This window comes from Narcine bancroftii, chromosome 11, assembly GCF_036971445.1.
Source record: "Narcine bancroftii isolate sNarBan1 chromosome 11, sNarBan1.hap1, whole genome shotgun sequence".
Taxonomy (NCBI): Eukaryota; Metazoa; Chordata; class Chondrichthyes; order Torpediniformes; family Narcinidae; genus Narcine; species Narcine bancroftii.
This window is the reverse complement of record NC_091479.1, coordinates 41,065,481-41,080,820: the sequence shown is the minus strand read 5'-3', so window position 1 is coordinate 41,080,820 and position 15,340 is coordinate 41,065,481. Positions and strand designations below refer to the sequence as shown.

The window sequence follows — 15,340 nt, the reverse complement described above, 5'->3', positions numbered from 1 at the left end:
TTTAAAAAGATTGAGGAGGCTTTCTTGAATGCAAGAGTCAAGTGGAGCGTAATAGAGAAAAAATGGAAATAGTGGAAGATCCTTTTGTAGATTGGGGGATTCAGAAGAAGGAATTATTGAAGAAGTTTGACTCATTAGAAAACCAAAGTCGTAGAAATAATGTTAAGATAGTAGGTTTTCCAGAAGATATGGAAGGTTCGGATCCAGTGAAGGTTTTGAAGAAATGGATCCCAGAAGTGTAGGGCAGCTAATTTGTTCCAGATGGACTGGAATTAGATCGAGCGAACAGAGAGTTAAGGAAGAAACCGTTTCCAGGCCAATTACCACGAGCAGTTTAGATTCGCTGTTTTAAATATCAAGACAGAGAGATGATCCTCCGATTGGTGGTGCAGAAAACACGGCAAAATCAGGCTCCAATAATGGTTCAAAATAATAGGGTTTTTTTAATGCAGATCTGAGTCAAGAAATTATCAGAAGAGATTGAGAATTTAATTCAGCCTAAGAAGTATTGTGGCGAAAGGGATAAAAATTTGCTTTTCGTTATGCGGCAGTATTGAAAGATTTTTATGGGAATTTTCAATCTCTGTTTTTTGATGATGACCATGATCCTTTAATATTTGCTAATTCATTGTCAGATGTTCGAGGAAATGGGTGATCGTCACCATTGTCACCGAAGAGAAGGGTCAATGGGAATGAAAATGAAAAGATTGGAAAATATGGAAAGAATGGGAAAAAAGTTGAATTGACGCAAAGTCTTCTCGATATTGAAGATCCTGAACAATCAGTGGGACTGGAATCACTGGGTTGAATGTTTTTGTTTCAGGACTTTGTGAAAGTCTGACTGGGGGTGGGTGACACTGAGTCCTTTAGTCACCTGCCACTTGTGGACTTTACCATACCCAGATTTTTAGGGGGCTACTACTTTTGAGTAACTTGTTTTGGGATTGATTTTTCTCTTTTTTTTGGAATTTTTAAAATAGGTGGGATTTGAATACAGCGAGACTTAGAAGGGGTGCATTATTTTATAGTAGGATTCACAATTGTGAGAAGGTTTTACAGTGATATACTATGAACTGTGTCAGATACTGTGACACCAGGTTCACATGAGAATAAGGTTTAATGGTGATGTACGGTATGTTGAGGTAGATAAAGTGATACCAGGTGCACAATGGGGATAATGTTTAACGGTGATGTATGGTAGACTGAGGCAGATACAGTGACACCAGGTTCACATTGGGGAGAAGGTTTAATGGTGATATACGGGAGACTGAGGCAGATACTCTGCCACCAGGTTCACAGCTGGAGAATGATCAACAATGATGTATGGTAGACTGAGACAGTTACTGTGACTCTGGGTTCACAGAAGTGAGAAAGTTGAAAAGTAATGTCCGATAAACTGTGTCAGATACTGTGATACCAGGTTCACATGGGGAGAAGGTTTAACGGTGATCTACGGTATGTTGAAGTAGATAATGTGACACCAGGTGCATAGTGGGGATAAAGTTCAACGATGATGTACGGTAGACTGAGACAGTTACTGTGACACTGGGTTCACAGCAGTGAAAAGGTTTAACAGTAATCTACGATAAACTGTGTCAGATACAGTGACACCCATTCACAGATGTGTAAAGGTTTAACGATGATGTATGGTAGACTGATAAGAGATAATGAGACAATGGGTTCACAACATTAACAAGGTTCAACAGTCATGTACGATAAACTGTGTGAGATACTGCGACACCAGGTTCAGAGTGGGGAGATGTTTTAACGGTAAAGTACAGTAGACTTTGGCATATACTGTGACACTGAGTTCAGGGCAGTAAGAAGGCTTAATGGTCATGTACATTAAACTGAGGGAGATACTTTAACACCAGGTTCACAGGAGGAAAAGGTTTAATGTTTATGAACGGTAGACTGAGGCAGAAAATGTGAGATGGATTCCACAGGAGTAAGAAGGTTTAACAGTGATTGACTTAAAACTGTGTCAGATACTGTGACATCATGTTCACATTGGGGAGAATGTTTAACAGTGATGTACGGTAAATTGAGATGGATACCGTGACACCGGGTGCACAGTGGGGAAGAGGTTTATCAGTGATATACGATAGACTGAGATCAATACTGTGACACCAAGTTCACAATAGTGAGAAGGTTTAACGGTGATGTACGGTAGACTGAGGCAGATACTGTGACACCAGGTTTACGGGGAGAATGTTTAATGGTGATATACTGTAAATTGAGATATATACCGTGACACCAGGTTCACAGTGGGGAGAAGGTTTAACGGTGATGGACTGTAGACTGAGGACGATTCTATTACACCAGGTTCACAGGGGGGAGAAGGTTTAACGGTGATATACTGTAAATTCAGATATATACCGTGACACCAGGTTCACAGTGGGGAGAAGGTTTAACGGTGATGGACGGTAGACTGAGGCAGATTCTATTACACCAGGTTCACAGGGGGGAGAAAGTTTAACAGTGATGTACGATAGACTGAGGCAGAAACTTTGAGACAGGATTCACATTCGTGAGAAGGTTTAACATTGATGTACGATTAACAGTGTCAGATACTTTGACATCAGGTTCATATTGGGGAGAAGGTTTAACGGTGATGTACAGTAGAGAGAGGCAGATACTGTTATACCAGGCTCATTGATTTGTTCATTTATCGTAATTATAAACATTAACTTCCAAACATTCCATAAACTTCAATTCTAATCAGATTTTGTTCATTTAAATAGGTCACCACTAAAAGCCCAAATCGTTTGGTCTCTTAAGTAGACTGCACAAAATGAAATTCTTTACCTGGGTTTGGTTCAACGGCACTTCAGTCTGCTTCATTATTTTTTCAGCCCCTCGTTTTGTGTTTAATGCTTTGCCCACCCGATTCGCCAAATGGGCATCCAACTCTGTCTTCTCAGCTTGACCCAACGTCTCCTCTGTAAACTTAAGCAAACCAAGGAGACCAAAGTTAAAATTTTCACATTGGCATTTTCAAACACAAAAATGACGCTGTGAGTTGCAATTTCACATCAAAATCCCACTTGCTAAACTTGCAAGCAACTGAATTGCATCGAACAGCTGGAAAATTGCAAGAGAACTGCTTGGTTAAAGCAAAAATTCCACCCAGTCACCCCATTAAATGCCTCCAAGTTAACAACAGATAGCAACCTGAAAGTTAAATACAAAGATCTGTATCAGGAATATTAACAGGCTTTAAAAAAAAATCATTTCCACTATTGAAAGAAAACTCCTCAGGGAACACCAGGCTCTTGTTGAACAATTCCTGTTGTATTCCTCAAAATAGTTTGAATCTTGATTTCAAGCAGAGTCATTTGGTGAGATTGTTGGTCCAGAACAAACCCTGCCCACACACTCCCTTAAATACCTGCAAAGTCGTGGCTCAGCTCTGCTCCATGCTAAAGCTATCAAGCTTTTCTGAAGAGATAACAGACTTCAGATGCTGGTACGTTGAATCACAAAAACATTAATTCTTCCCTGAACAACAAACCTCTATCTGAAAACCAACAAGAACCTTCCCGAGTGGTAAATATCAACAAGACATAATATCATGTAACCGTACATGTCTTTGACTGTACTAGTTGGAGTACAGAAGGATAAGGGGGACCTCAGAGGCATTTAAAATGCTGGAAGGCCTGGACAGAGTACATATGGCAAAGATGTTTCCATTGGTAGGGGATTCTAGGACAGGAGAGCATAATTTCTGGATAAAAGGGTGTCAATTTAAAATAAATGTGGAAAAATTGATTTTGTCAATGGGTCGTGAAACCCATGTGAGGTCATTGGATGTATTTAAGGCAGAGATTAACAGGTATTTGATATGTCAAAGAATTAAGGGTAACGGGGAGAGAGCTGGGCAGTGGGGCTGAGTGGAAGAATGGTGGAACAGACTCAACGGGCCTACTTCTGCTCCTATATCTTGTGATCTATATCCTGCTGGAGACCTAGACAACCCTCCTCTTGCATTCCATTCTTAGAAAACAGTCTGCATCGTGGTTTTATGTCACATGAACCCATTTCCGATTGAATCCCATGTTACAAATAACCCAATGGAAATTCTGCATTGAGAGGACTGCAGCTTCCTCATTTTAAAAATTGTTATGGAGCAGCTCAAATGAGATTTCTTGCTTCTTTATTTGAAAGGGTTAAAATAGAATCAAATAAAATAGGAGAGGGAAAAGCAGAAGAATTTATGTACAACTGGGAATCAAAATTAATGGTTGGTGATAAAGATACACAATTGTTGAAACATTTGATTAATATATGGAATAAAATAAATGATGTAATTGGTGTAAGTGGATGTACATCACCCAGAATTGCTTTGATTCAAAATCCTCATTTCTTTTTCAAAGGATCATCAATTTCTGGATAGCGGGTTTCGTAAGGGAATTATAAATGTTGAAGATTGTTATGAAAGGGGTCAATTAATGTCATTTGAGCAACTGAGAAATAAATATCGTATACTCATCGCAAGTTTTTTTGCTATTTCCAACTTAGAGCATATTTGAAGGATAAGTTAGGACCAACCATGTTGTACTGAAATAGAAATTCTTTATAAGAGGAATTGTTAAAAAAAAATATTTGATGATGTCATCTTTATTACAAGTAGGAACTTTTAAATGAGGAGTTCATAAGTTGAGACAAAGGTGGGAAATGGATCTGAATAATTTAATTGATTGGCAAATATGGGGACATCCGTATAAGGATCTCAATGCAAGACATAAATTAGTTCAGTATAATTGTTTTTACATCAGTCATGTCAGCAGATGTCAGCAAGGATTTTATCTGAAAGCTGCACCTCGAGTCAGGTGATTCAGGCTATTGGATTTGAAAAGCTCCTCAGGAAGCTGATTTCCAATAGAGATCACATGATCCAGGGGAGTTGCATTAATTCACTTCAACTCAGCAGTCTGGAACTATTGATCAGAGTTCCACACTGCAGCAGTGAGGAAGGAATTCACAACTAGTTTTTTTTCCACAGTTACTTCTTTCACCAGTGAAATTGAATAGAATAAAATCAGAATTATCAGATCAATGTTTTAGGTGTGGTGAAGATGTTGCAACTTTCTTGCATTCAACTTATCTTTGTCCTAATGCAAGATCTTTTTGGGGAGAATTACAATATTAATGGAACAAGTTATAGGAGATATTTTTCCGCAGAATCTGACCTTATTTTTATTCGGAAATATTGAAGGAACAAGGTTCATCAGTGATGTACGATATACTGTGGCAGATACTGTAACACTGGGTTCACAGCAATGAGAAAGGTTAACAGTGATGTACAACAAACAACAGCAGATGCTGTGGCATCAAGTCAACAATGGGGAAAAGGTTTAATGGTGATGTACGATATAATATGGCAAATACAGTGTCACTGGATTAACAGTTGAGAGATAGATCAACGGTGATGTACGGTAGACTGAGCCAGATACTGTGACACCAGTTACACAGTGGGGAGAAAGTTTAACAGTGATATACAGTAGACAGAGGCAGGTACTGTGACACCGAGTTCACAGTAGTGAGAAGGTTTAAGAGTGATGTACAATAAACTGTGGCAGATACTGTGACAACAGGTTCACAGTGGGGAAGAAGTTTAACGATGATTCACGTCACACTGTTGCATATTCAGTGACACTGTGTTCACAGTGTGGAGAACGTTTAATGGTGATGTACGGTAGACTGGGACAGAAACTGTGACACTGGGTTCAGAGCAGTTAAAAGGTTTAACAGTGATGTATATACAGGATCACAGTGAGGTGTAGGTATAATGGGGATAGAAACATAGAAACATAGAAGATAGGAGCAGGAGTAGGTCATTCGACCCTTCGAGCCTGCTCCGCCATTCAACGAGATCATGGCTGATCTTAAAGTTCTGTACCCCGTCCCCGCTTTCTCTCCGTAACCTTTAATACCCTTATACTGAAGAAATATATCTAATTCCCTCTTAAATATATTTAATGAACCTGCCTCTACTGCCCTCTGTGGCAATGAATTCTACAGATTCACCACCATCTGGGTAAAGAAATTCCTCCACATCTCGGTCCTAAATGGTTTGCCTATTATCCTCAAACCATGGCCCCGGGTTCTGGATTTTCCCATCCTTGGAAACATCCCATCTGCATCCATTCTGTCCAGTCCTGCCAGAATTTTATATGTCTCTATGAGATCCCCTCTCAATCTTCTAAACTCCAGCGAGTACAATCCCAATTTGTGCAATCTTTCCTCATAAGTCATTCCTGCCATTCCAGGAATCAGCCTGGTGAATCGCCTCTGCACTCCCTCCATTGCAAGAACATCCTTCTTTAGATAAGGTGACCAAAACTGCACACATTACTCCAGGTGGGGTATCACCAAGGCCCTGTACAGCTGCAGTAAGGTATCCTTGTTCCTGTACTCAAACCCTCTTTATATGAAGGCCACATACCATTTGCCTTTTTAACCGCCTGCTGTACCTGCATGCTCGCCTTCAGAGACTGGTGTACAAGTACCCCTAGGTCTCTCTGCACTTCCCCATCTCTTAATCTATTGCCATTCAAATAGTAATCTGTCCTCCGGTTTGTATTACCAAAGTGGATAACCTCACATTTATCCACATTATAGTGCATTTGCCATGTATCTGCCCAGTCCCTCAATTTATCCAAATCACACTGGAGCTTCCTGACCCCCTCTTCCGTGCACACAACCCCTCCTAGCTTAGTGTCATCTGCAAATTTGGAGATATTAAAACCAATCCCCTCATCCAGATCATTAATGTAAATTGTGAACAGCTGGGGTCCCAGTACAGATCCCTGTGGCACCCCACTGGTCACCGCCTGCCACTCAGAAAACAAGCCATTTATCCCAACTCTCTGTCTTCTACCTGCCAGCCAGTTCTCAATCCACATCAATACTTTGCCCCCAATCCCATGAGCCTTGATTTTGGAAGCCAGTCGTTTATGCGGGACCTTATTGAAGGCCTTTTGGAAGTCCAGGTACACCACATCCACTGGCTCTCCCCCATCTATTTTACCTGTCACCATCTCAAGAATTCCAATAGATTTGTCAAACACGATTTACCTTTTGTAAATCCATGTTGACTCTGTCCGATCCCTTCTCTGCTAGTCATATGCTCCGCTATTACCTCCTTAATAATGGATTCCATAATTTTGCTCACTACTGAAGTAAGGCTCTACGGCCTATAATTCCCTGCTTTTTCTCTACCCCCCTTTTTAAATAGTGGGGTAACATTAGCTACCCTCCAATCCATGGGCACTGATCCTGAGTCTATTGAGTTCTGGAAAATAATTCTTAAAGCATCTGCTATCTGAATGGCCACTTCCTTAAGTACCCTAGGATGTAGATTTTCAGGCCCTTGGGATTTATCTGCGTTCAATCCCATAAATTTCTCAAGACCATGTCCTTAGAGATACTGATTTCTTTCAGTTCCTCCCTTGCATTAGTCTCTATTTTTCCCAACATCCTTGGGAGGTTATTTGTATCCTCTCTTTTGAAAACAGAATGATTTCTAGAATTGATTATTTTTTAATTTCAGCACATTTGCAGGATAGGGTTACATCTGTGGATTATAAGGCAAGACTGGTTTCGGACCATTCATTATTATTATTAAAATATCAGAGTTGACAGGATGTTCAGAGAGCTCCAAGATGGAGATTCAATACTATGTTACTGCAAAAAACGGAATTTATTAGTTATTTAAAACAACAAATTGAGGTTTTTATTAGTAATAATACTAATTCTGTTTCTAGTCAATTTGTTTTATGGGATGCAATGAAAGCTTTTTTACGAGGTCAAATTATTAGTTATGCTTCTAAAGTAAAGAAAGAGAGAATTAAAGAGATTGAAGATTTAGAGAAAAAGATAACTGTTACTGAAAAAGAATTTTTAAAAAAATGCTACTGAAACGCAAAAGAATCAGTTAACTAATTTAAAATTTAAATATAATGAATTACAAACTTATCGGTTTGAATGTTTAATGAACCGAACTAAACATAAATTTTATGAATGGGGTGAGAAATCTTATAAAGTTCTGTCATGGCAGTTAAAAAAGGAACAATTATGTAGAATTATACCAGTATTTAGAAAGAAATCGGGTATTAATTTTAGTCAAAAGGAAATTAATGAGGAATTTTGTAATTTTTATTAAAAATTATGTACTTCAGAATGTAAAGATGTAACTGAGGATGCTATAGATTCTTTTTTGAAAAATATTAAATTGCCACAATTGAATCAAGAAGATAGACAGGAGTTAGATAAATCCTTTACAGAAAAGGAAATAGAAACGGCCATAAGAGATATGCCAAATGGAAAGGCACCTGGTGAAGATGGGTTTTCTATAGAGTTTTATAAAACTTTTTATGCTGATATATTTCCTATATATAAGGATGTTTTACAACAAATTTATGACACTTTTCGATTACCCAAGTCTTGTTCCAATGCAATAATTACAGTTATACCAAAAAAAGATAAAGTTCCTTTACAGGTTTCTTCTTAGTTTTGCCAGGGTGGGGTCCATACAGGAGCCTGATAACAGCAGGGAACCCGTGGAAGGGGATGGAGGGCATTCGATTGTGCACCAGCAGGACACTGCTGAGGGTACGGATTCCCTCGGGCTCTCGAGGGTAGAAGGCGCTGGTTATTCCAATGGTTTAGGTGAGGCAGGGTCCAAATTAGAGCTGGCGCAGGTCATCAAGGGTCGACAGAACAGGTGCCTGGAACTGTCATGAGGATACTAAGGGCTGGTAGAGGTAGGTAAGGAGGGGGTAGTTGTGTTCCGACGAGGGATTGCTGAGTGAGAGGCCACATGGATGGGACTTTGAGACAAGGGGCCTCTGACTGTCCAGGGATGGGGCCTGTAATTAGACCCGCAGACATCCAGCACACAGCATCTTTGACCCACTACCATCAGGAAGGAGATATGGAGGAACAAAATCAGGCTGACAGGCAGGGAAATAATTTCTTCCCACAGGCCGTGAGATTGACAAAGCAATGCGAGTTGAATGGGTCCGTGGAATGAAAAGGTTGAGAGGGATATGGACTGTTTGCAAGCAGCTTGGCCATCAGAAAAGATGGGCTGAAAGGACTGTTTCGGAGTTGTCTATCTGGACCAGTCTTTTGAATTGAATATTTAAAAAATTCATGACAGGCTGGACTATCATTTTAGATGGTGATTTTAGATTGACACATGCAGCCCGGAAACAGGCCTTTTCAGCCTATGAGCCACAACCACTCAATTACACCAATGACCTACAACCCCCGGAACATTTTAAATGGTGGAAGGACCAGGAGCAACTGGTGGAAATGCACGCAGACACAGGAAGAATGTAGAACTCCCCAGAGACAGTGTCAAATTTGAACCCGGCTTGCTGCCCCTTTAACAGCGTTGTTCTAACCGCGACGCTAACCTTGCCACACTCAATGATTCCCAGGATTCTTCCTCCTACTTTCCATGAGCTGTGATTGCTACCAAATCCAGGGCCCTTGTTTCCCTGAGGCTCTGACCCCTCCCCAGTGACTCTGTCCCCAATGCCTCTCATTGGCCGGATGATCATCACTCTCTTTCCTGGCTCTCACCCAAACTTTTTCACCCCAATTCCACCACCTACAACTCCCTTGTCATGTTCCACCCATTTACCCATAGGACCAAGTGTAACGAGGTGGGGGCAGGTCCAGGCTGTAGTCACATAGCTTGTCGAAGGACAAGTGAGAGCAGAAGTCCTGAGGCAAGAGGTGGAGAGCAGTGTGTACTGTGGCAGCCAGCTGTACAGGGGCACAGTCTCCAGGGTGTGGGGAGAGAGAGAGGACTCGCTCAGATGGGACAGATGTCCCAGTGCAAAGGTTTAGGGAACTCCCCAGCTCGGTGAAGGACTGGGATGCTGCCACTGGCAAGGAGATTGGACCTCTGCCCTCTCCATATCTCCACCGTCTTGGGGTCTTAGGAGTAGCACAGGTTCTAAGGCCTGTCGGTGGGGGAAGGGGAGGTGCAGAAACTGAGGTGAGGCAGTTCTGATGCGTGATCGATTTGAGATGGGCCAAGTGAGAGTATCGGTTCAGTGGGAGGACAGACATGATGGGGAATGGGCCTTTGGGACAGGCCCAGGGGAGGGCTGGGGCTTCAGGATGAGTCTTGTGGGGAGGCGGGGGCTTTGGGGACCAGCCAGTGAAGGACAATGGCTTTGGGAATGGACCTGGCGGGGGTCAGGGGCTTTGGGGAGGGAAAAGTGGGGAATAGGGTTTGTGGGAGGACCTGTTGGACAAAAGAATTAGTGACAGACCGAGTTGGGAATGGTATTATGGACGGACTCAGAGGGAGATTGGATTTTGTTTGGACCCGGTGGTGATGCGATTGGTAACGGATCCAATGGGGGATGGTATTGGGGACTGATCCGGCGGTGGACGGTATTGGGGTTGGACCCAGTGGGGGAAGAGATTAGGGATGGATGCAGCGGGGGAATGGATTGGGGATGGACTTGTCGGGTGACGGGATTTTGGATGGACCCAGCGGGGACAGGATTGGGGATGGACCCGGCAGGGAACGGTATTTGGGACAGATCCGGCAGGGGACGGTATTGGGGTTGGACCCAGTGCAGACGTGATTGGGGATGCTCCCGGCGAGGGATAATATTGAGGATCGACCTGGTGGAGAGTTTTGGAGATGGACCCGGTGGGGAATGGACCCGGCAGGGGACTGCATTGACTCCGTCTTCAATGCCTGACACAATCTTTACCAGATGATCACAGCCGGCTGATCACCGCTCCCTTTCCCAGGTTTCACCCAAACTTTCTTACCCCAATTCCATGACCTACAACCCCCTCGTCATGTCCCACCCACTCACCCACAGGGCCAAGGGTAATGAGGAGGGGGAAGCTCCTGGCTGTAGTCACACAGCTCATTGAAGGACAAGTGGGAGCAGGAGTCCTGGGACAAGAGTTGAAGGGCAGTGTGTACTGTAGCAGCCAACTGAATTGGGCCACATTCTCCAGGGTGGGGGGAGAGAGAGGCCTGGCTCAGATGGGTCAATTGACCCAGTGCCAAGGGTCAGGGGATTCCCCAATTTGGTGAAGGTATGGAATGCTGCCACCAGGAAGGAGATGGATCACTGCCCTCCCCACATCTCCACTGTCTGGGTGTCCCAGGAGCAGCTCTGATTCCAAGGCCTGTGGGTGGGGAAGGGGGAGGTTCAAGAACTGGGGTGGGGTAGTTGTGATGGGTGATCGATTGGAGAGGGTCCCAGTGAGGGAACCGGTCTGGTGGGAGGACAGACCTGATGGCGATGGGCCTTTGGTTGCAGATCAATTGGGGTGGGGGTGCGGGGACGGGCTGGGCATGTTGAGGGACAGTGGCTTGTTTAAGGCCTTGGTGGGAGACAGGAGCTCTGGGGACAGTCCAAGCAATGGGCGGAGCATTGGGGACAGGCCCAGTGGGGGACAGAGGCTTTGGGGACGGGACTGGTGGGGGATAGGGACTTTATTGACAGGATCGGGGGTGAACAGGGTTTTGGGGACGATCTCAGCAGGGGAGGGGTTTGGGGATGGGCCTGGTGGGTGACAGGGGACAGTATTGAGGATGGACCCAGAGGACGGAGACCACCCCTGGATCTCCGGTTCACCATCGGGTCACTCATCTTGGCCCACGGACCTGCTTTGATCTGCGGGAACCTGAATTCGATGCAGTTGAGGTTCATCTCCCAGATATGCTCCTCGGCTGAGAAACCACCTTCACCTCTGGCTCGGGGTGGGGGCAGCAGGAGGGTGACAAGGGGAGGGGATACAGTGTATGCCTACCAGGTCAGGGACATAGGATGAGCCCAAGAACTGGGGTGGTGGTGAAGGCTGAAACCTTCGGGGCATTTAAGAGTCTCTGAGTCACATGGATGAAAGAAGAATGGAGGGTTATGAGGGAGGAAGGGGTTAGTTATTTTTATTTTGGTTGGAATACATCGGTCGGCACAACATCGAGGGCCGAAATGCTTGTACTGTGCTCTCGTGTTCTACGTTAAACCTGTCAGTCTTTCAGCAAGCGGAGATGTTGGGGAGGGAACGCTGCCAACTGGCACATTCCAGGCTGCAGGAGTACATGCTGAGGGATGGATGGAGGCTTGGCACAGCCAAAACGAAGGCACTATGGGGATGGATCATAACCCTCTCATTACCGGGCATTGAGAGGCTGAGACCAAGGGGAACTCCTCCAACAGCAGAGGGGAGCTGTAACCACACGGTATCTGAGTGGTGGCAATGAAGGTAAAGAGAGACGTATGCAGCAATGTGCAGTGAAGGGAATATCTGGATACAACAGGAGGAGGAGAAAAGACTTGGAACGGTCTTCCTCTTTGGAAATAATTTGTGAATAAAGTCAATTTCGCTGAGTGGTGGGGGGTGGGTGGTGGTAGTGGGATGAGAAAAGCCCTACTCAGTCAACTTTACTTCATGAGATACTTTCTCCGATCCAGGAAATCTCTTCTGCATCCACTCCAAAGTACAACCTCAAATTTATTACCCTTGGATAGCACAAGTACGACCTGATAAAACAGAGTTCTTGGGGTAAACACACGCAAACACAGAACCAAGCCCTCACACAACAGACAAATAATACATGTGGAGCATGTCCAGAAAAATAACTCACTATTGTTGAATATATAGCAGAGTGGAGGAGTATTTGTATGAGCAGCTCATCAATTGTTCCACGTTCTCCCTGTTTGGAGGAAGCAGCTGTTCCTGGGCCTCGTGGTACCGGCTCTAAAATTCCTGGATCTCTTTCCCAACAGGAATAGCTGGATGATGCTGTTGGCCGGGTGAAGGGGTCCTCGATGATTTTGTCAATGATCGTAGTGGATCACATTGATATTTGGGGTGGTGGGGGGGTGGGGGGCAGGAGGGTGTCCCCAGTGTTGCTCTAGGCCTCTTTAGGTCCAGTGGAATGACCTCTGATCATTTAAAAAATAATTTATAAATCCACAAAGAATTCACACAATTAATAATAATACAAATCAAATATAAATACATGTTAAAAGAAAGAATAAAGAAATCCCCCCCCCCATAAACCACCCCATCCCCCCTCTATCCCCGTGCTAAAAGAAAAAGGAAGAAAAATGAGGACAAGGGACCCCCCCAAACAGGAGCGCTGATTACTTTAATGTTCCTTTTCATAAACTGAGGCCTTAAGGAGAAAGGGAATGTCAGAGTTTCATTTAAATATTCACACCCACCCTTTGTAAATATGTGCTCCACATTCGTCCACAATATATGGTTGTTGCGGTTCACAAACACGGTAACTGAGCAGATCCCTCGAGAACCAACAACCTTCATCCCAGGTGACATCCTGCACGGCGGGAAGCAATGAGCAATGGCAGGAACACCCACCAATCCGAGGCTGGCTCTGCCATCTCAAAAGACCTGTCCTCAGCAGTGGGAGAGTATATAAGCAGAGCTGCCAGTTCAACAAACCAGTCTTCGACTTCAACTTCTTGGGTGTGTATCGTTCATTCCACACTTCACGGTAAGTGTGCTGGATATTGGTGCGAAGCAAGAGACTTTCACCATCGACCACCTCAAGCCAGCAAATTGGTCTCCACTCAGCCCCCACGACGCAGATATAGGCGACCGAAAGCAGCGAACAGCGCTCCAATCACTGGTTCTGGGGAGGTGGGGGATCATGCTAACTGGGATCCTCCCTGTACACAAGATGACTGACAAACCTGATGACCAGGCAGAGTCAACAGGGACCAACAACTTTCGACCCAGGGGACAACCCGCACAATAGTAATCAACAAGGACAGGAATGCTGACTAATTGGAGGCCGGCGCTGATATGACATAATTCCAGTCGACAGCAGCGGGGAGAGAATAGAAGTAGAGCTGTCAGTGTAATAAAGGAGTCTTTAACTTTGATTTCTTGAGTGTGTGTCCTTCTTTCCACCCTTCACAGTAGCGCGCACACTCCAATTTAACATCGAATGGTCTTGCTCGTCTTACATCGGGAATCATGTGTCCAGTTTCCTTATCTGAAGAATGAGAAGTGCACAAATATTATCAGATTTGTTTCTGGGATGTTTTAACCAGGTGATAGAAGGAAAGTTTGAATATGGATCTCTTTCTCATTGGAAAAAAAGAAGATGGCCTTACAACATTATGAGGGGACACAGCAGCACGGATCGAGAGAGGATAATGCAAAGGAGCTGAACACCAAGTGTCACAATTTCCCAATAACTGATCAGCCGCTTGGACTTTAAGAAATGTCTTCAATGAAAATGTAATATCCTTGGAATTCTTTACCCTGTTGAAGGTTCATTTAAAATTGGGATCCATGGACATGTGATGAGTTTACTGTCATACACATTCGTAGAGGGATCAGATGCATCGAACTGAGATGCAGATACTTTGAAAAAAGTAACAGACATTAAATTGGAAGCGGTAATTAATTTGAAGGAAAGATTGAGAATAAATAGTCTCCCTTGTATTTCTTCAGATCAGAGGAATCCTGGAGCCAGGACAAAGTGATCTTATGAAATCTAAGGTTTTGATTGTTGTTGGGGTAGTTGTAAATGGATGGGCTGAAGGGGCTCCTGCTCCTTCGACTGCCTGTTTTCTGTCTTGCGAAGCTGATTGGGTGCACCTGTGTGTTCGCTCGCTCACTGATTGGTTGCTTCAGTTGCGCCAGCCAATGGGATGATTCGGAGGGGCTGCTATCTGATTGGACGCTGAAGTCGGGTTGGATTGATGGGCAGGTTCGCGGGCTGATTGGCTCGTGCAGTGGGGAGGCGGGACGTTGGCGGCGTCGTCGTCTGCTCGGGATCCATCGCGTCTCCGCGGGCGCTAAAGAGAAGTTGGCGACGGCGCCGGGATCATCCTCAGCCGCGCGGTCCAGGGAAAACGGGCAACCAGCAGCCCGCTGGGCCCCACCTGGGAGTGGCCGGTACCGGCCAGGTGTTTGAGTGGAGCCGAGGCGTCGGTGCGAGGCCTGATGGCGCCGACAGGGCGAGGCCGCAGGCCGCGAGGTAACTTGCAGAGGGAGGGGGCGGGGGCAGGAGCTTGGCAAGTCTGGTTGGCGCATGCGTGGTGACTTCGCGCATTGGCGGCTGATTTGGATGTGCCGACGGGGCAACTAAGCGAACCGTTTGCGCAAGCGCATGCGCACAGAAATTAAGATGGTTGCCCCCAGCCGATGGACCCCGAAGCGTTGAGTCGATCCGCACATTTTGGGTCTTTCGTGTCCTGTGTCTCTGTTCTCGTTTGTCAAATCATTTGATTTTAAAAATAGGCTCTAAGACTTCAGGGCTCCTCGCACTGGGTCAAAACCCCGACTTGCGACCATTGTGGAATCT

General features: G+C 44.7%; 1 long non-coding RNA gene across 1 annotated transcript; it reads right to left on the bottom strand.

Moving 5' to 3' along the window:
- Positions 1-2,831: 2,831 nt before the first annotated feature.
- LOC138745291 (uncharacterized) lies at positions 2,832-15,025 on the bottom strand. The gene is made up of 3 exons (XR_011346144.1): positions 13,227-15,025; positions 12,644-12,944; positions 2,832-2,949 (listed from the first exon to the last, which is right to left on the bottom strand). It is a non-coding gene; the product is annotated as an uncharacterized lncRNA (long non-coding RNA).
- Positions 15,026-15,340: the final 315 nt, after the last annotated feature.